General features: G+C 37.1%; 1 pseudogene; it reads left to right on the top strand.

Moving 5' to 3' along the window:
* The window catches only part of LOC101533862 (adenylosuccinate synthetase isozyme 2-like), a 74,150-nt pseudogene extending 71,046 nt beyond the window's left edge, over positions 1-3,104 (top strand).
* The last annotated feature ends 19,547 nt before the right edge of the window (positions 3,105-22,651 follow it).

The following is a 22,651-nucleotide window of genomic DNA, read 5'->3' as shown; positions in this document are numbered from 1 at the left end:
CAGGGAGATGAATGGTAGCGGAGCAGCCAGGACATGAACCGGCACCCTTTTGGGATCTCAGAGCATACAAGGTGCGGGTTTAGCAACTAGGCCATTGTGAATGGCCCGGAAATGTTTAAAAATCTACCTAGAGATTAATGTCATTTTTCTCAGATATCTTCAATCAATTTCAGAGTGTTATTTTCTTCCTAAAAATAAATAATTGTGCAAAAGAACCCAACATATCTAGTCCACAGAATTTTTAATTTTTTTACAAAAACGATGTACTGTTTTACTTTTAGGATACTGTATTATCTTAAGTTATCATAATAAAATATATTGTCATCCAATTCAGAGGAGTTATATAAACTTTTAAATTACTAAGTTTATTGTGCAAGTACTACACTGTCAGGATTATTAAAAATAAATTCTTGAACATTAAAAGATAAGTTATGGCTATAAAATGAAATTCTTAAAATTACCATTTGAATGATAGGCAATTTTGTGTATAATTGTAGTTAACACTCTGCATTCAATGCATTTTGATATATGGATAATTACTTCTAGTAATATTCTTTGGTTGGATTTTTGCAATAACAATAACGATTTATTGCAAAATTAGTTCATTGGCACAATTTAACATGTAGTGATGTGAAGTCAAAGTGAACTGATTTTAGTAAAGCCTACTACTTATACTCTGGTTTCATACGTTCAAGTACTAATTATTTATTATAGGTCACTTTGGAACCTAGTTAAAAATAAATCAAATTGGTTGCAAGGTGCATTTAGTAAAACTAGCTTAATATTTTCAGCCCATGGGATATTATTTAAATAAAAAATGGTGAAGTAACGCAATCATCTTTGGTTATAAAAGTGATGGATGAATTGAAAACATTTTTGAATCAGGTCAATGGCGCTGATGATTAGCACATTGTTAATCAAGTTCCTCAGATTGCTATCAAATGCTTTAGCTCTTTTGCTCAGGCTGGTGAGAGGATCATGAATATTAAAGAGATTCAAATAGATGTTCTCTCATGTAATATGGAGTATCACAAATGAAAAGACTAAATGAGGGCAGTCTGTAACTGTATGTACTGATATATCGCTTAAATAAAGAGGAATACCTAATCAATTTCTACACTCATGTATAGCAGACAAATAGAATTTCTTCTTTGTGTAAATTAGCTTTTATTAACATTGAGAAAAAATGAACATGATGCATACAAATATATTAAAAGGAGAGGTTTATGTATTAGTTAATAAGGTGTGGTTGGCAATAGCTAGAATCTAAAGGAAGATATCAATTAAAAGTTATGTTAAAGTACATAGTAATGTGTTTTGGAGGAAAAAAACTGGGACTGAGTTAAGTTTCCTAAAAAGAGATGAGCTAATGGAATATTTAATCTATTGTTTTTAACAACAATCCTCTTATGCTTTTAACAATATGACAGTATATCTTCAAAGTTGCCGATTGGTTTTACTTATTACTAAAAGCAAAATTTCAATTTTTAAACCAAAATTAAAGAAAATTACCAGCTACAAACAAATATTGCTAGATATTTAGAGTTTACATAATTCTTAGAATTTATGTTTTTTTCAGTATGACTATTTAAAATCACATGGAATTACAAAATATTTGTAAATATAATATTGCATGTTTATGTACAAAATATAAATAAAATAAAATGCATTCAAATTGGTTAAATTAATTTTTAACAAAACTCTTATTGAAGCTGTGGCATGCTGAGCATTTAAGTTAACAAAGTTTATTGCCAAAATTGGATATACACAAATAAATCTCTACATCTAATATAATCATCTTGTTTAGAAATAGTAATGTATTTCCTTTAGAAACTTCCAACTCAGAAAAGATTGAGTTAACTGATTGTTAATAGAAGGCGGAAAATGATGCGCTTAGCATACATGAGCCTTATGGATTTATATAGATGATCTTGAGTAAGTTGCTGGTCAACAGACAGCATAGTGTATGTGAGTTTTCAGCTGAAAATGAGAGAGAAAGGGGATGCAGAAGTACAGATTTTAGATTTTTCTAGCTTCAGACTTTCAAATAGGTACCAATTGTGAGTATACATACAATCATATCTTTGTACCCTGAAAAACTAGTTAATATGCAAATTTTGGATTGTCCATAGCTCAATTCTTCATTAAAAGCCCAAGAACATTGGATGATTATTGAAGTTTCAGAGAAGTTATAACAACATAGAATGATTCGGTTGTTGAGCCAAAAGATTCTGAAAATGAGTCGTTTTTAAACAGTGAAACCGTGAGATTCTGAGAAGTGAATTATCTTGTTTATCCTGTTTATCTCTACTTCTTAGGTTCAAAGTTCTAACTAATCAGTACAAATCTATATACCCCACAATGGAAACTAGCATTGACGGTGAACTACAAGAACTCAATGGTTATATGGAAAGAGTTAAACCAATGGTAAGAGATTGAGTTTATTTCCTATATGAAACTGTACACGGACCACCAAAGAAAATTTTGGTAGAAGGTGTAAACACAGCACTGCTAGATATTGACTTTGGGATTTATCCTTTTGTAACTTGTTCAAATTGTTCCCCTCAGAATGTTGGGGAAGTCTAAGGAGTTGTGAAAGCTTATGCAATTAGAGTTGGTGCTGGTGCGTTTCCTACAGAGCAAAATAAGATTCAACAAATTACTACGAACACGAGATAGAGAGTTTGATGAAACTACTGGAAGGAAAAGAAGCTATGGCTGGTTGGATCTGGTTTTACTTAAATCTGCACATATAATCAATGGATTCACTGCATCAGCACTTACCAAGTTGGACATTTTGGACGTGTTTACAGAAATCAAAGTTGGAGTTGCTTGTTTAGAGTTTGATGGTGAAATTATACCTCATTCCCCAGCACCAAGAGGTCTTAAATAAAGTTGAAGTTCAATATAAGACTCACCCAGGATGGAAAACAGATATATAAAATGAAAGGACATTTAAGCAACTGCCTGTTAATGCACAAAATTATGTCTGATTTATTGAAGATAAACTTCAAATTCCAGTTAAATTGATTGGTGTGGGAAAATCCAGAGTCCATGATTCAGCTCTTGTAAGCAGTACCAACAACACAAGAAACACTCCTTGAAACGAAGGAAAAGATTTTAATATTTCTTTATTAGCTGCATGGTAAAGACATTGAAGTGAGTTTTAAGCCCTTTAGTGACTCCCAGTTTTCTAAACTGGGTGGCTGTTGTAGATGGACATTTTAGCTTATTCCAGTGTCAGTTTTCTTTGACTGGCATAGTTGCTGAACCGTCTTTGCTGCTGTTCCTCATGGTGCCATGATTTCTTTCACTGTTTAGTGATATAGTGTAACCCATGTTGTTTGAAATTGAAAAGAGTTACTTTCAGTGAGGTGTTTCCTCATTATTGTCATTATGTGTTATTGGGTACTGTCCCTATTAGATGGTAAGATCAACTAACATAGTTTTGAAAAAATATTTTTATATTCTCACTATTGCAATTTGTCAATGTAATCTTGCTGGTAAGAATGGTGGAAAGATAGGGGTTCTGTAGACTTTTGTAATGCTATGGGATCTGTTTACATTGTGACGTGTTTATTTTCTGCTGAGACCATTGCAAAGTTGAGCTTTGGTGGGAAGGGAGAGAGTGATATTCATGGGTCCTTTAATTGGTACAGACACAGAACTTATTTCTTTCCATAAGTTATTTAATCCTTTGAACATCTAATGAATTGTCTAAAGAGGAAAGACTTTTCTCTCAAACAACCTTAACGATAAGTAGGATTAGTTATTAAAAGATTTGCGTGCTGATTGGTGAATTTGTTTTAACTCCAGACATTAACTCCAAAGTGTATATCTTCCCCTTTTTATTGTATGATTATTTCTAAATCTGTTAGATAGATTTCAAAATTATGCCTGTCAGTATGCCTACAAAATCATCTGTAAGTGTCCAAATGAACTCAATATCTGGCCATAATTTTGATCATGCCTTCATTTCTTCTTTCTTAAAAAAAAAGAGAGATGTTATTTTGACAATTAGGCTTACTTAACATACTGTGTTATTAGATTTTCTTTCAATGAGTTATTTTAAATGTTTAACTGCCACCTATTTTAAGACACCATCAATAGCCAATTAAAAATAAATATTTCTAATAAAAAAGGTTCTGAGAAGTGAATTATCTTGATTAACTGAGTGATTTGGCATAGATTAGAATTAAGTTATTTTGATCTAAGTTGCAACCTCAACACTTTCTTATGATTAAACTTGCATAAGTTTTAAACAAAGCTAGATGTTGAAAGTATGCAAATATATAACTACAAACTTTTATTTATATACTGAAGAAATATATGAGAGAATGTAGCAGAAATATAATCTTATAAGAGTTGTAATTTCATGACTAGAAAAGACCTAATTTAGAAAGCGATATTAAAGTGAAAACTTGAAGATTAAGTGGTATAGTTTAAAAGACTTGTGAGACGTACCGTTAATATTTAGTTCCACTTTCCACAACTTTTTTTGAAGCTTCTGGTAGAATATAGGCTGAAAAAGAATGAAGAAAAAGTGTTAGAGGACTTGAATACTACAGGAAACATGCCTTATGTTGTGACAAACTGAAAGGAGGCCAGATTATAGAGTGTACGTCTTGAGTGTTGAGAGATGAGGTTGAAAAAAATCTGAAGGGAGCTGTCTTGAAAAATAGAAATCAAACCGGAGGAATCACAATTCCAGACCTCAAGACATACTATAGAGCAGTGGTTATCAAAACAGTCTGGTACTGGTATAGAAACAGAGAAGAAGATCAGTGGAACAGAATAGAAACACCAGAAGGGGATCCACACATGTATAGTCAACTAATCTTTGACAAGAAAACAGAAAACAATCCAGGTAAAAAACCTGGTCTATTCAATAAAAACTGTTGGGACAACTGGATAGCAGCTTGCAGAATAAAGAAGCAGGACCCGTACCTGTTGCACTATACAAAGATCAGCTCTAATTGGCTCAAGGACTTAAATCTACACCCAGAAACTATTAAACTATTAAAGGAAAATATAGGAAGCACACTCCAAGATATAGGAACAGGGAAAGACTTTTTAGAAAAGACGCCTAAAGCAACGGCGATCAAATCCAAAATGAACAAATGGGACTATATCAAACTAAAAAGTTTCTGCACAGCAAAAGAAACAATTAAAAAAGTGAAGAAACAACCTACAGAATGGGAAAAAATTTTTGCACTCTACACAAGTGACAGGGGACTAATATCTAGAATCTACAAAGAGCTTCAGAAACCCAAGGATAGTGAAAAAATAAACCCTGTAGCAAAATGGGCAAAGGAAATGAACAGACATTTCTCAAAAGAACAGATACAAATAGCTAATAAATATATGAAAAGATGCTCAGGCTCTCTAGCCATCAGAGAGATACAAATGAAAACCACCTTGAGGTACCACCTAACTCCTGTGAGACTGGCCTACATTCAGAATTCGAAAAACAACACATGCTGGCATGGATGTGGGGAAAAAGGTACCCTCCTTCACTGCTGGTGGGAGTGTAGGCTAGTACAATCATTGTGGAAATCCATATGGAGAGTGCTTGGAAAATTGCAAATAAGCCTGCCATATGACCCAGCAATCCCGCTCTTAGGAATATACCCAACAAACGTGAAATCTGCATACGAGAAGGGGATCTGTAATCCTATATTCACAGCAGCACAATCCACAATAGCAATGTCATGGAAACAAACCAGATGTGCGTCTAAGGAAGAATGGTTAAAAAAACTGTGGTACATCTATTCAATGGAATATTATTCAGCTGTCAAGAAGAACGATATTATTCTATTCAAAACCAGGTGGTCCCAACTAGAAACTATTATGCTCAGTGAAATGAGTCAATCACAAAAGAATAAATACGATATATTCTCTCTCATATAAGAAAGCCAACATGGAAAGGTAGAGTTCATCAAGTGCCCATGGAGTTCTGATCTAACTATAGATTGCTGCAAGTCAGGTCCCACGGCAAGAGATGGTGAAAATTCTCTGTTCTAGGCATGTTGGCATTTCATGGATGAAGTAACAGCAGAGTATATTTAGCATGTTGTGAACATGAATATGGCAAATTGGCAGTTTCCGTCAGTTGCTGGCAATAGTTTAGAGTGATGACAAATATTATTTTGATTTTTTTGTGTGTTATTTAGTTATGAGGAAAGTGTATGGTAAGCAGTCCATTTGATGGTTTACTAATTTCCTTGTTGTTGAGAAGTCCAAGTTGATTATGTATTTAATATGATAACAGTTTGTGTGCTGTGAATTGCATGAAGAGTTAGGTAGGGCAGAGATGATGCTTACTAAATGTACAAAATGGATTGATGAGATTAGCCAGTTAAATCTTTTCACCAGTAAGGCACTCAGCAGCCCATGAGATATTTATTAAAAATGTCAAGTAAATCCTCTTATTTTTGTATCATAGTGTCAAATAGCAGTAAAATAAACATGTTAAGATCCTTAATCTACTGCTATGTTTCACTGTAAAATTTACCTTTGTTAAAATTTGCTTCTGTTCAAATTTGTTGAGATCGCACGTAAAAGTATCCTAATATTACTTTGGCTGGTATTTTCTAATTACTGTATAACATTTTGGGAGTGTAAATTTTATTTGAATGTCAACTACAGTTAAGCATGTGCCATTTGTTTTTCTTGCTCAGGTTTTGTAATTTGATTGAATGTTTTGCTTTATTTAAAAAAAAATCTGAAGGGAACAGTTCATAGAGACTGAAATAAGATTTAGAATTTCATTTTAAAGGCACTGAGAACCTTTTGAAAGGTTTTAAGTCAGACTTATTAAGTGTTCCAATAAGATTTTTCAAATTTTCAATTGATCATTGCAGCAAGAATGGATTGCGGAGTGAAGTCATTTAGCACTCTTTTGAACTAAGTTGGTGCTGAAATAAATGGAGTAGAATGAACTAAATTGAAATCTATACTGAAAGTTGAACCAATGTAAGTAGTAATTAGTTGTGATTGATTGAAAGAGGAAAAAGTCACCTAATGCAGGGTTTTTGGTGTTGAAAGAATTCTATGTGAAGGAACGGTAATTTATGGCAAAATCAATAATCAGAAAAGGAACAAATTCAAATAGAAAAAGCAAGGGTTGGTTTTAGATATATTATCTTTGGCATATGATGAACCATTTAACAGAGAGGCCATCTAGGTGGTTGGATAGAGGATCTGAATCTTAGAACAGCTATTTGGATACAGGTGCAAATTGGGGTTCTCCTGATATGCTGGGACATATTTGATTGACTCTGGGATGAGTGTAGAGGAAGCTGAGAAGGTTGGTGGACACAGCGAAATGAATTGCCAAATGGAATTGGGGAGTAAATAGGAGGCAAACCAAGTGAGGTTAGTGGTTCAGAAGTGAAAAGACAGTTACGCATAAGATAGAGTTTAGAATTTTTGGATTGTGATTAAGAAATTGTAGTGAATTGAATTGTATTCTTCAGAAAGATATGTATTCACCAGTGTCTGTGAATGTGACTAATGAAAATAGGGTGTTTGTAGATGAAATCGAGTTAAGATGACATTGTACTGGTCTTGGATGGGCACTGCATCCTATGTCTGGTATTCATGTCACATAAGAAGATGGATGAGTGTTTGCAATGGAGTGACATCTGCATACAAAATCAAAGTACCCATGTTCATCTCCTGGCTCCAATAATTCAGTAGACTTACTCCTAATTCCAACTTCTTGCTAATTTGTACTTTGAAGGCAGAAAGTGATGTGTAAAGTAATTTGGTCCATAATGTCCCTGTGGGAAACTGGGCTCAGTTTCCAGCTTCCAGCTTCTATCTGGAGTCCCAGCCAGGTGGGTATTTGGGGAAAGAGCCTGTGTGTAGGAGTGATATCACTTTGCGCGCGCTCTCTCTCTCTCTCTCTCTCTCTCTCTCTCTCTCTCTTTCATCTTTCTCTCTTTGCCTCTCAAATACATAAAAATTCAGCAGAATACATGGAAAAACACAGAAGCCATATAATGACAAAGGCAGATTAGCTTATGTAGCTAAAAGACAAAAATCATTAGAATTTTAAAAATTACCAGCAACTACGAGAGACCTAGGATTGTTTCTTCTCCAAAGCCTTCAAAAAGACCTAATTTTGCTGACACTTTGATTCCAGATTGTTAGCCTACTAAAATGTGACAAAAGTTTCTGTCATTTTATACTACCACATCTGTGACTATTGTGTGTCATTCAGTCACCTTGTGTGCTTATAAGGTGACAAAACAGCTATGAGTTAGGCGACAGAGAGAATTTTTCATCCTTTGCAAAGCAGAACAGTCTCATAGAGGGTGGAAGTGGAATGGGATTGAGAACTGAATATGTGATGTGGTTAAGATAGTGAATACTGAAGGTGACAAAAGAAGTAGGAATATAGCTGGAAAATAATCAATACGTCTTTTTTTAAAAAAGTGCTGATATACGCTTATGTATTGATGTTAACCAGGACATAGAGATGTAGTAGAGGAACAGAAATTAAAGAGTTTAAGAGAGGGATGACTCATGAAAAGAGGACTCAATGAAGAAAGTGGTAGAAGCAACTGAGATTATAGCTCCTCAATCTATTTTGATTAGAAAGGAAAAAACAGAGACACAAGCAGCAAGACTTGTGAAGTGGAAGAGTGAAAGATGCCATTCTTAAGGGCTTTTATAGTTTCAGTGAAGAATGGTGCAGGATCTTCTGCTAAGATGCGGGGATTTACGGAAGTTAAATTACCGGAAGCCAGCTCTGGCTGACTTGAGAGCTTGCAAAGGATGCATGGATCGGTACGTGGATAAGGAGAGACACGGACCATTACGACATGATGCTCATAACGGACAACTCAGAAAAGTTGTCTTCTTAAAAATATTATTTTACTTCAGAGAAAATATTTTCAGTAAGCTATTACTCATTCAAACGTGCAGTGACCTGGCTTCAGCCAGGAACTCCACGGTTGGCAGCACTGGTGGTTACATAGTGACAAGTGGTTTACTTATTTCCAAAATCAATTTTCACTGAACATAAACTAACTAATATTACTTAAAATACCAAGAGTACAAAATTAAAAGAAAAGATCATAAATGAAAGGAATTTATAAGAGCATATATCCTAGAATTAGGATCTTTATTAAGTCTTATAATCGATCATGTCACCTTCACCTAGTGCTGATTCAATTGTTTTTTGTTCTTTTGTTAAAGGGCAGTGAAAGGGATCAAGGCAGCTCAGCCAATCTACAAACAGAGGGCCTTTACAAGAAACTTCTTTTTATCTTCATAAACTGTTTTCTTTCCTTAAATATGAGTGCCAACATAAGGTAGAAGTTTTTTTAAACCTTTTCCTTTCCCTAAATATAAGTGCCAATATAAGGTAGAAATTTTAAGCCATTTTTGGGGGGTTCACATTTGTCTCCCTTTAGAAGATGCCCTATACATTTTCTGCTTTTTGTGGTGAGAAACCAAAATGCATCATTTCATGTGTTGTAACATTTCTAGGTGCATGGCAAAACAAACTCTGTACTTCCATGATTGCCATCTGTTCCAAGATATCATCAAACCATTTCTTAAGGAAAACATTACTTATATTAGGGCAAACTTCAAGACAAAGGTGGGCACGTAACAGCATGTTTGGAGGCATTGTGGGCTCAATTGTACTATTGTATGCTTTTAGCTGTGTGTCACTGCCTTATGTCGCTAAAGACGCTTTTACGATAACATGATTAATAAGTTTGAGGTGTTATACCACTTACAGGAATCATTTCACATTTGCAGAAAAACAACAACACCTTCAGGAGAATTCTATGAAACATCAAAGAGGTGATTGAGTGTCCATACAAGGGTGTGAGGCAGCAATGAGGTGACCAGAGACAGTCTGCCGGGCCTTGCCACGCAGCCAGAAACCCCTCATAGCCTTGCTGACTGAGGAGCGATGCTCATCACACACCCATGCCATCCGACCCAACTGCATGGCTCCCAGCATCAAATATTCTGGGAACTGTGGCAGGTACGAAACAGATGTGAAGAGAGGGAAAACTGTTGAAATCACTAAGCATTGGGTAATACTGACCTGAGACTAGAGGTCATGAATTGACCATGAACCCAATCTTCCTAACGCTTTCTATGCAGAACATAGTTCTTATTTTGATCAAATACGCAGACCTATAGACCCGCTAAGAGAAACCCAAGATTCAAAGAGCTTCTTTAGAGTTCAGTGTTTAAAACATTCCGACATTCATGTTTAATCAGATGTATGCTTTGCTCCTCTCCTACTGGTCTGTGTCTTGAAACTTTTAGATGCTCTAAAATAACACACAACATTCTGCAGTTAGCAAGATAAAATAGGGAATAATCAGTAGTTCTCTGATAACTCCTTGATTGTTTTCATTGAGATCATGACCATCCAGTTTTTAATTGATCAAAATGGAGTTACTGTGCAGTTATATCCAGTAATGAAATCTTAAAATAAGTACTATCCACTGACTAAAGAACACTGAATAAAGCTAATAATTAGAGCCCAAGATGCTAGTGCCAGACTAGTCTTGCATTGATTGAATCAGTAACTCATTCCATTGATATTTGAGAAAAGATGATAAAAACACAAAAGCCTAAATTTCTTGAATATATTAGGGAAATTAATATATTGGAAATCTTTCAAAAATATGCTTGAAAGTGACTTTAAATCCTCAATTGAAAAGCAGGCTGCCTCCACAATGTGGTATAACCCAGCAATAATTTGTTTTGAAAAGCTGTAATTCACTTCTGACATGATCACGGGAAGCTCTGGATGCTTTCGCTGTAATGTTTGCTCTGAGCTACAATGGGAGATTTCCTGAGGACGTTACTTCTGAATGATAGCAGTCGAAAGAGTACAAAGTAAAATGTGTGAAGTCACATACTTTAAGTCCAATGATACAAATCAGAACAGTGATCTATCTTTAAAAACATTACAATCCTTGGCTACAAATGAATAAGGGAAAAAGAGAACTTAAAATACAAAACTTGTGAGAGTTCACTGTCATGAATGATTTGAACTATCCTGTGTTTTGTTAAACACTTTGGAACAGAAAAAGAAAGAAAATGATGTCTTGGGCCTAGATAGCCTTAATCAGGTTTCCGGGCTCTGTTAACTGCGTCGACCTCATACATCTAGTATTTGTGATGAAGCTTCCCTTCACTTGGGAGTTCACAAGGACAGAGATATAGACAATGCTAATGTCATCTGAACCTAATTCACTATCTGAGTCTCGTACAGGACTCAAGATTGCATAGAAATCAAGAGTTTTAGATGTCATTTTTTCTATTCTCAACATGATTCCAGAATAGGGCTTTTATTTTGAAGAAACTCCAGCATTGCTGATGTGTAGCTAGAGGTGACAAGAAACAGGGTCTGCGTTCCTAACTGGAGATAAGCTCTTATTGTGTCCCATTATGAGTGACAGGTGGTTGAATTTGGAATATGCAGAATTAACATATGTTACTTTGCTGGAAGGAGTTCAGTTGAAGTTTTTAGAACAGTTCTGCACAACAAAAGGCTCATTATTATTTATTTATTTTTGGTACATTCATGACAGGATCTCTCCATTTGGCCAGCTTCTGCTTGTTCCCTCTCCACTGTCTGTACCTGGCTGTGAGTGTATGGCCAGAAGTATCAGTCTGTGTGCTCAATCACAGTGTAATCCACACTTTAGAGAAAAGAACACAGAATCCAACTGGTTAAGGAATAGAACATTCCATTTGTGGTTTAAGGAAACTGAACTATTTAAGATCAATAGGAAAATTTAAAATAAATAATGGTAATGGCATCTTTTCTTTGAGGACTGGGAGATTAAGAACTTGGGAGAGGGTAAAAATAATGAATTGGAGGAAGATTCTTGCAGTGGGATATGCATGGAGCGAGGCAGTGTGCAGCTGGGGGGAAGCAAAACACAGAAATCAATGGGAGTGAGAGGTGGAGCAAACTGAGGGAAAGCGGTGCAGACTACTGAAGAAACTTGGATTTTTTTTTAAAAGATTTATTCATTTTATTACAAAGTCAGATATACACAGAGGAGAGACAGAGAGGAAGATCTTCCATCCGATGATTCACTCCCCAAGTGAGCCGCAACGGCCGATGCGCGCCGATCCGAAGCCGGGAACCTGGAACCTCTTCCCGGTCTCCCACGCGGGTGCAGGGTCCCAATGCATTGGGCCGTCCTTGACTGCTTTCCCAGGCCACAGGCAGGGAGCTGGATGGGAAATGGAGCTGCCGGGATTAGAACCGGCGCCCATATGGGATCGCGGGGCTTTCAAGGCGAGGACTTTAGCCGCTAGGCCACGCCGCCGGGCCTGAAACTTGGATTTTCAACATCTTGTTTAAAATCTCTTACTTCACAACATCTATGAGTACCTGAAAGCAAGAAAGCAAAATGTGCTAACATTTAATTTTTTTTTATTAATTATTTTGCATTATGTGACAGTTTCATAGGCTCTGGGAATCCCCACACCCCTCCCCACGCCCTTCACCCCTGGTGGATTCCTCCACCTTGGTGCAGCATTACAGTTCAAATTCAATCAAGATTCTTTCCTTGCAAACATATACCAAGCATAGAGTCCAGCTACTTATTGTCCAGATGGGTTGAACAGTTTCTTGGGGAGACTATTTCTGGTCCGAAGTCAGAGCTGGTAGAATATCATCCCAATCAATTAAGGGTCCCAATATAACATCAACAGCAATTTGCAACATTATGGAATTGACATGGTTTTGAGTAACCAGTATGTTAAAAAAAAATGCAAGTTCTTAATCACATCCTATGATTAGCTCATTGACATTTCAATTTTAGTTTATATACAGAACCGGCTGCTATATACCTTAAAATGGCTATAAGGTACCATTCAGCTGTCTCGTGCGTATTTCATTTTAGTATTTAGCCATTTGTTGTGTTGAAGTATAATTTTGCTGATCTTGGCAGATTTTAGGATAACCTAGACTGGCTTGTAACTCTAACAAGACACTAGTCAACAATTAAGGTGCAGAACATTTTTTTTTTTGGGGGGGGGGTGGTGTGCAGGAAAATCCTCAACACCACGGTGAAGAGTGACTAACCTTTGTGTCCCACCCAGCGAGGCATGAGCCAATCCACGCCAGCTCTTTCCTGTCAGATTCCAAGCTCTACTTTTTGTTGTTTGTCTATTTATTTTAGGTTTTTTTAGTTTGTATGATTGTTTGTTTGCTGTGAGGGGTTTTCGGAGCGATCCCGATGGTCATTGCGAGGGAGAGTGGGGGTCCAGAGGTGGAGCCAGGCTCGGACCAGAGAAAGCTCTCCTGCTTGGTCCCGGGGTACGTTTATTGTTCTTCTGTTTCTGCGGACCGCTCAGGGCTCTGGTTGTCTTTCCGATGACGTTGGTTTCTGCACGGTAGTGTTTGGACTTCTTCCATCCCCTGCAGAAGCTCCAGTTGGGGGTGGGTGACCTCAGAGTGCCCGGCCTCCGAGGGCATCCAATTCCCTGTGGCCACTTTGGCAGTTGGGATATAGTCCTTGTTGCTCGTATTAATAGTTTGTGGTGAAGGTCTGGGAGTCTTCGTGGTTGGGATCCAAGCTTCCTCCTTACCACCTGCTCCACTCTGGAGTGCCCCTCTGCTCCACGCACATGACCTCCTGTTAAGAGGTTGTCAGGATCGCTCCTGATTCCCCCCTTATGCATTGGTATAGTAGTTTTACTATTGTCTAGTGCCGCTTTGATTCTGTTGTCTATGTATTACCAGATTTGATCTTGATAGGCTATATTGTACTTTTTCCTCACTCTTTTTATGGTTTTGAAAGACTTCCCTGCACTCCCTCCCCATTACGGATTAACATAGCGTATTGAGGGTGTATTAGGTTTTACAGTTTTTCGATGCAGATCATAAGCAGTCTGACATTAGTTGTTGGTTTATAGATTATATCGCATTATCTTATTGCATTGGATACAGGCTGGCTAACATTTAATTTTGTAGCAAGGAAATTATGCATTTTTTATAGCATAATTAAAAAATGTACAGGAAGGAGACACTCATGTCCCAGAATACACTTTTTCATATTGAAAACTTGATTATATATACTTGGGTAGATTTATAAAAATTAAAACAAAAAACTTCAAAAACCAGAAACACAAAAAAATATCAGTTGACTACTGACACTAGTCATCAGTTTGGCAGAAAAATCTCCTGATGAATTTTTCCGTATTCTTAATATTGAGAAGTATCAGGGCTTCCTTTAAGAAATGTATGTGAGCTGCAGAAGAGTTAATGGATGGAGCCTGAGTGAATCATCCCCTGTAAGGGATGACAAGTTACATCAACTGGATTGCAGCACACCACTCATTCTGGAGTATTTCCTGCTACAGGAAGGTGGGTAAGACCATTGCTTCCACACTAATATCATCATTTTTTCCCCCTATATCTGAGGACAGGGTAGAAACAAAGGGAAAAGCCCCACCCAGCCTCCCACCCATCCCTGCTTGCTTTTTTATTGGGAGCTTACTGATTTAAGTGATTTATGATGCAAAAGAAATGTCATTTATCATTTAATTTAGAAAATGACTTAGATGAAGTTTCTTTAATTGTAACAATAATCTTCAAGAAATTTCATTACAGAAAAGTCCATGAAGTGTCAGTGAAATAAATTTAGTTAATGTGTGATAGATTTAATATAAATTCAATAAAAAATAATAAATATTATGCGGCTTTGCTTTCAAAGTGTGGTGAATTCCCTTTTTGCATAGGCTACTGGGAACTGTAGTGTAAAATTGGCATATTCTCTGGGCGTGTCTATGTTACTCTGTGGGAAGTAATTTGAAGCAGAATAATTACATTAGGACAAACTAAAATGCATTATGGGGCTAGAGCATGAAGCTATCTGGCATTTTCAAACTAACGCATGACACTTCAAAGACATTTGGGGATTAGGGCTGACATTGGCTCCTTTCTGCCTTTATGGATTTTTGCCCCAAGACTGGCGCTAAGAAATAAAATTTATAAATCACTTCAAGGGAAGTAAATCACAGTTTGACACTTGGAAAGGGTTGTTCTCAGAGAACCCATGTTTTTCAATGCAGAAAAAGGTTTGGCCATTGATTTTTGCATGAATAAACTTCGCAAAACAAAGCAAAACAAAATTATTTCTTGGCATATGTATGTAGCAGACAGTCAAGTAATAGAGACAGAAGAATTGCCTTGAGCTGAAATCATGGTTCATATTGGCTGTTCTAAACCCACTTCATCCATATTTGTCTTGCCTACACTACTTTACCAACTGACCCAGGCAGTTAGTTCAGGGAGCAAGAATCATGCAAGTTAAATGGCTTCTGGACTTTGGATCTTTAGAGTTTGCAGAATTTTCATTAAAACAATTTACTATGCACAGATATGTTATAAACAACAAATGTTTTATTGGAATTCCTAAAGGGAAATACCAATACCATATGGGACGGAGAATAAATTTAGTTTTCCAAAGGCCACAAACACTCTGTCGATGCCTCTTTATTCTTTCCCACCCTTCCCTCTTTTCACTTGTCCCCTCTCTTCTTCTTCCCTTCTTTCTCTTCCCTATGTTGTTATTCTCTAAGCACAATAAGAAACGCAGGGGAAAAAAGTCGTTTAAATGTATCAAGTGCTTGCAAATACTAAAAAAATAATTTTTTACACACCATTCACCTGCTGAAATTCTTAAGTAAAGATAAAAGTCGTTCTTTTGTTATTTAAATATATTTAAAGAAGGTTGGTTTCCTCAGAAAATTAATATTAATTTCCTTTTTCCAAATATTAGGACTTTCGTAATCCCATCAAAAGGAAATGCATTTTCAACCTTCTTAATTTTAACAGGGTGATTATTTTGCATTGTAAGCAATTCATGTAAGCCATCTTCAGCCTGACAGGCTGGCACCATTAAAGAGACTGGTTAAATCAAATATTTCTATGACCTATAATTTTAAGAGCAGAAGAATTCTAGTTGTGATTTACAAAGCTTTTCTCTATCTTGTCTTCCAGGTAATTTTCAACTCACAAAACCGATGTCGGTTGCTGTCAAGTCTTCCCTTTCTTCTACAATCTCCGAGAATTAATATGTATCCTCTGAAACTAGAAGCTGTTATTAACATGCTTTCTTCTTATTCCACAGCATTAGGTGGATTTTTCTGCTCTTAGCCATTGGCGTTCAGGAAGATGTTCAGTCACATGGCATAGAAATCCTTCGCTGTCTCCTCCTCTCTCCCTCTGAAGCTGCGAAGGAATGTGGGATGAATCATGGCTTACATCTGCCTTCCATGCCTCAGCGCCTCGCAGCTTCTCAGACCACACGCCTTGGTTCTTCCTCCTAATTCATGAGTCCTGCAGTTTCTAGCATTCTCTCTCACACATTTGTCATTCTATCTCTTTCATATTGATATTTCCATTTTCCCTTCAAACTTCAAAGTTACTCACTTCTAGCTTGGATGATACTAGTCAGAGGCATGCTAACGAAAGAACAAAACAAGTCAGTTTCTTCTCCCTGGAAAATATGTGGAAGGTGTCCTTCTGCTTAGCGACAGGCCATTTTTTCTCCTTGTGTTGGTGGTATGAATTTTGGTTCTTTGATGAGAAAGATACATATCTAGCTTATTAGAACACGTTACCTCCTCTTGCGCAGTCTTTTCAGTTGAAAATTTGTACCAGGGCTTGGGAAAAAGTGTGATCCAAAAATGGAATAGCCTTCGGGCGCCAAGCATGTTGTTTTGCGTTCTACAATGGCTCTTTTCTCAGTGACATTTCTCCTCCTCCCAAGTGGCCTTTCTTCTTTCACTGGAGTTGCTGTAGCAGACGTTGTGGAGTCCCCTTTATCTATAAAACAAGGCATTTTTTTGGGGGATCATTACTTATCTGACATTGGTATTTAACATTTTTGGTTATGTTGAAACCACTGACTCTATTTTCTTATTGTCTTCTTTCCCCATTTTCAGTTTCCTTTTATTTATTTCTGACAGTGTGGCCAATTCTCAAGATTTTGTTTTTTCCTTTTTTGTTTTTCCTACAGTCTTTCTTTGGTACTTATCTGAAGCATCACAATTGTTTTCTTTTTAAAATTCATTTATTAGGAAAGCAGAGTTACGAAGAGAGATAATACAGAGACAAAGAGATCTTCTGTCCTCAGGTTTACTGCCCAAATGCCTGTTGCAGCTGGAACTGGGTTGATCCAAAGCCAGGAGCCAGGGGCTGGGAGCCTCTTCTTGGTCTCCCACATGAGTACAGGGTGCTAGGTAGTTGGGCCGTCTTCTGCTGCTTTTCCAGGCACATTAGCAGGGAGAAAGATCAGAAGTTGAGCAGCCAGGTCACACCGTACTGGCTGCTGCTGCTGCCATGACAGCTTTACTTGCTATGCCACAGCACAAAGTCCTTGGCTCCCTCAAACAGCTTTCACGGGGTCCAGCTGCAGTGCAAGCATACCATATGGGAGTTCTGGTTGCTCTGATTCCAATGCAGCTTGCTGCTAACACAGCTGGGAAAACAGAAGCATAAGCCCAAGTGCCCAGGCTCCTGCCTCTGCTATGGGAAAGCAGGATGAACTTGCGGACGCCTGGCTTCAGCTTTGCCAGACCTAACTCTGGCAACTATTTGTGAAGTGAATCAGAGAATGAAAGGTCTCTCTCTCTCTCTCTCTCTCTCTCTCTCTGTTTCTCTCTCAGTCCCTCCATCAATCTGTACTTCAAACAAACAAACCTTTAAAAATAATGTTTACATTTCTACTGGCTTATTATATATTCTCCATGCAGATTCTGCTGCAATCTTAAATTCAGAGTATTTTCAAACAACTCATATCCCACGATCTAATTCAATACCCCATGGGATATCTGTTGGTGTCAGGTTATTCTTTGTGATACAGTTGGTAACTTCCATCCTCCCAAATTTCCCAGTGATTTCTGAATGCTTGTTCCCTCTTAAATGGTTTGCCTTATCAAGTTGCTATCAGCACAGTGGTTTCTTGAATGTTGCTTATGAAAATCTTTCAGTTTTTCAAATTTCAGGTAGTTTTTAATCCTTGATTTTCATAGTCATATTCTGTTTTTCTTTTTAAAATCCTGGTTACTAAAACTGTTTTTATGACAGCAAATAAAACTTAATATATGTGGAGTCCTAGCTTTACAAGTAAATTTCATTGATATAAGATGCACATTTTTATGGTAATTAATTTTTCTTGCATTCAAAAGCAGTTAACTACAATAAAAACTATCCTAGATTTAATAAAATATAGCATTTATTGTGTCATAAATTGTCAGGGACTATTTAATATCTTGACCCATGTAAATATGTTTTAATCAATACATGTGCTATAGAATGTACTAATTTTTTTTAATTTCTATATTTCCTTTTCAGTAAATACATGCTAAATTGCCACATGACACATCTTTTTCTAGTCTGCAAATTCAAATCAAGGTGTAAGAATTATCAAGTGTTTGACAAGAAGAATTTGTCAAAGATACCTTTGATGTTCTATTTTGTACTTATTTGAAAAACACAGAAAGAGAGAGGAAGAAATAGAGGTATTTTCCATCTCCTGATTTCCTCTTCAGGTGTTCACAACAGTTGGGGGCGGACCAGGCAGAACTCAGGAGCCAGGAATTCAATCTCTGGGTCTCTAGCTTGAGTGACATTGTTTACTCTCCCATAGGATGTGCATTAACAGGAAGTATGAATTGAAAGTAGAGCCAGTTGTCAAATCCAGGTATTCTGCTATGAGTTGAGGGCATCCCAGTGGCGTCCAAACTGATATACCAAGGCCTCCCCTCTAAGGCTGATTTAAATGTACTTCCATGTAACTTTTAGGAGACATTACAAAATACACTATTGTGTTCATTGAGACTCTTATTTATCATAATTGTTTATATTATTGGCAATATAAGACAATGGGAAAATAAGAGTCAGTGGTTTCAACATGAGCAAAAATGTTAAATATTAATGTCAAGTAGGTAAGGACAGAAAAAGCCTCCTGTTTGATAGATAATTACTTATATTAATGATATGATTATTATAATTAGTTATCACAATCATTTTATAGGTAATTATTTATCATAATTATCATAATTATCATAATAACATAAATGAAACTGATTTATGAATAGTAAAATTTACTGATCACAAAATTTAAAGTCCAATAAAACTCGGGTTCAAATAAGATCAGATTCCTTATTTAAATAAAGTTTTGCCATATTTACTTCTTGTTCTTCCTCGTCTCTGGGCACTGTTGTCCTACAAACTGACTCCAACCTCAGGGAAACTCTATGTTATATTTTCTGGTATTTCCAAACTTCCATTGTTAGAGGAACTCTGTTGGAATAGCATTTCTGATGTCCGTATTCTCTACTTGAGCACCTGGGCTTCATTGCCAGCTTCCCTCTGAGTCCTGCCGGGAGACGTAGTAGTAATGGTTCAAGTTCCTGCCACATGTGGGAGATATGGAAGGGCAGATAGAGACAGAGCTCTGTCCCTTTTAGTATCTCTCTCTGTCTTTCTGTCGGCCTTGGTATCTCTTTCTTTAAAAAAAACAATCCTCTGAAAAGTCCTCTTTATTTATGTAATTGCAAAATGTTAAAATCAAGCTTTCTGAACTCTAGGGATTTACAGAGAGCTTACAACAAGTTAACAAAGATTTCTTTAACATAAAAAGGTCTCAAGTCATGTAAGAACAGTGAGCTTCCTAGCTTGCAAAGATTTAATCCACAGATTTATTGATTTATACTTTACTTGGAAGGCGGAGAGACGGAAATAAAGAGAGAGAAATGAAGTAGGGAGAGACACACCAATAAATCTTTTATTTTCTGAAATGAAATTTCCCCAGTACCCACAGCACGACGGCCAGGACCAGGTGAAAGCCAGGAGCTTGGAACCCAAACCAGATCTCCCAGACATATTTGTAGATAGCCAAGTTCTTGCACTCATAGCTTCCTAGGATGTGTGTTAATAGGACGCTAGATCTGAGGCAGAACTTGAACTTGAACGAGGCTCTCCAAAATGTGTCCCAGATGAAGTCTTAACCACTGTGCTGAACTCTTGCCCTCTTCTTAGCCTTGAAATGTGTTCTAGTTTCATCTCCCTGTCCCCAGAAGTTTGATTAGGCTTGAAACTAACCTACCTTAAAATAACAGTAGGATTGAAAATCAGCAGATTATTAGCCATGGAGAAAAGCTGGAGTGAGAGCGCCTCCAAAGCATCATCCTCAAGAATTGTCTCTCTTTGGCCTGTCTGGCACCTGCTTGGACGAGGCGTCCTAAACTACAGCACAAGCGTCATGATGGCTTACATTTGCTTGATCTCACTCAGAGATTCCTTCTGTGTAAACAGCTCTATCTCTAGTGGCAGTTGTCTCACATCACACCAGTACCAGCTGGGGCTAGCAAGAAGCTAGTGATCCAAAGAAAAACAACAACAAAATGAGCAAATGGAAGTGGAAGATGAAAAATTTTGGCTGGTATTAAAACCTTATACCATTTCAAACCTGCTCTTGAGCCCTACAAATAAGATTTGTATTTTAGTTATTGTACTTTCTGTCTTTGTAATTTCTATTTTGTATTTTTATACATGTTCCTTTTTCAGTGAAAATTATTACTTAAATTTTTTTCATATATTATTTTCTTTAATTTTTAAGATACATTATTAGCAGAGTTGTATTATTGTATCTGTTTTAAAAATTAATTAACATTAATTAATTTTATATTTTGAAAGTCAGAATTAGAGGGACAGGTAGAGACAGAGAGAACTCTTCCATTTGTTGTTTCACTCCCCCAATAGCTGAAAAAGCCAGAGCTGGGCCCGTACTAAAGCCAGGAGCCAGTAGTGTCTTTTGGTCTGCAACGTGGGTGCAGGGACTCAAGTCTTTGGAGCATCCTTTGATGCTCTTCCAAGGCCATGAGCAGGGAGCTGGATAGGAAGTGGAGCAGCTGGAAATAGAACTGGTACCCATATGGGATGCTGCTACTGTTGGAGTACGATTAGCCTGATAAGCCACCACATAGTCTCTAGAGTTACAGTCTTGGTTCATTAAGTTCAGATCTAGCCAGTTTCTACTGACTGGTCATCACTCCCCCATGTGCAGGCTGTATGTTCTTCATTTACCTGGAGCATTATTTTTGTCACTGAGAAATTGCTGTTGTGGTTATTCCTACTCTTTGCTTAGTTTTTAGTTTCTTTCCTGGACTGTTTCTTTGAAGTTTGTATTTATTTTCCTATATACCCATTGAGAATATTGTCTGTTAGCTTAGTGGTCTAACGATGAAGCACCCCTCACCCCTTTGTTTTTTAAGTTCTGTGAATAAGTAAGAATCAAAGACTTTCTATCCATGTTGAGGCACAGTAACAGTGCTCCTACATTCAAATTATGCCCTTTGCTTTTAGCTGCTTTTTGTACAAAGCCTCAGTGTTAGCCTCTCTGCCGCCTTTTCTATGTTTCTCTCTTCCTCCATTCTGATTCTCAAAAAAAAAAAACCAAACCAAACCAAAACCAAGACATCACTGTTCTCAAGGAGTTGTTCTCTAATGATTGTAGACACAACCAAAAAGACAATGTGGTTTAAATATAGCTTGTGCTTGAAGGCGATAATTGTAAAGAGAAAAATTAATTTGGGGACATAGAGAAGGAGTGTATGGAAAGCAGTACAACATTTGCAAATTAAGCTGAAGTGTCAAGACATTTTTCTTCATCAATTGATGAATGTGCAGAGAATGATCTGAAGGAAATCGGAGGGTGGCTCACAAAGACCTCTGGGAAAGGAATTTCTGCAGAATGGAAAGCAACTGCAAAGGTAGTGAAGTTGAGTTATGTCCCTCGTGCTGGAAGAAAGGCAAGGAGGCCATTGTGGCTGAAATAGGGTGGGCGATTGTTATTCTAGTAGAACGTAAGTTCAGAGTCAATGGTGGCCATATCATGTGAGACTATCATGTAGGATTTTAGGTAATAAGTATATGTCTTATTTTTACTTTTTCAATCAATTGATTCATTATCAGTACCTTGAATTTCACTTTACTATTTGACAATTTTTCTTGAAAAAATTTTATTTGAAATGTAAAGAGATGGAGAGAGATAGGAGAAAATAAAAGAGGGAACTCAGATTGGCTGGGTTATTCTTTGAATTCCTGAAGTCGTTAGGACTGGAATGGAGTCAATGCCAGGAGTTGGGAACTCAACCTCAGGTCTTCCATGTGTCAAGAAACCAACTGTTTGAGCCACTGATGCTGCCTGTCATGGTCTGTATTATCAGGCGGCTGGAGCCAATCGGGTCTTGGCAATCTTACCTAGCAGGCTTCCTGCTTGACTAAATTCCTGACCCCAGGCAAGCGCATTCTGTGAGTAAATATTTGGGGCTCTTACATCACTGGAGATGATGTGGTTACCTGTTTTGTTCATGACAGAGGGAGATCAACTCTTGTTAAGTTCACTTGTCTGTTTTCCCATGCTTCCACACTGTGCTGTTACTTCAATTCTCTTTTATATTCTCAATATTTTTCAGTGTTGTCATGCTGCAGTAGCCCATATGCTGGGGCTCTGAAAATGTCATACTTTAGTTCAAATCACAGGCTTAGCTACGTTTATCCAATCCAAACATCTATACCAATGTAGTAAAGTAACTTGTAATGTCAGTTGTAGAGTCCATCTCACTGGATCCC

This window comes from Ochotona princeps, chromosome 3 (genome assembly GCF_030435755.1).
Source record: "Ochotona princeps isolate mOchPri1 chromosome 3, mOchPri1.hap1, whole genome shotgun sequence".
Lineage (NCBI taxonomy): Eukaryota > Metazoa > Chordata > Mammalia > Lagomorpha > Ochotonidae > Ochotona > Ochotona princeps.
This window is presented reverse-complemented; position numbering and strand designations above follow the sequence as displayed.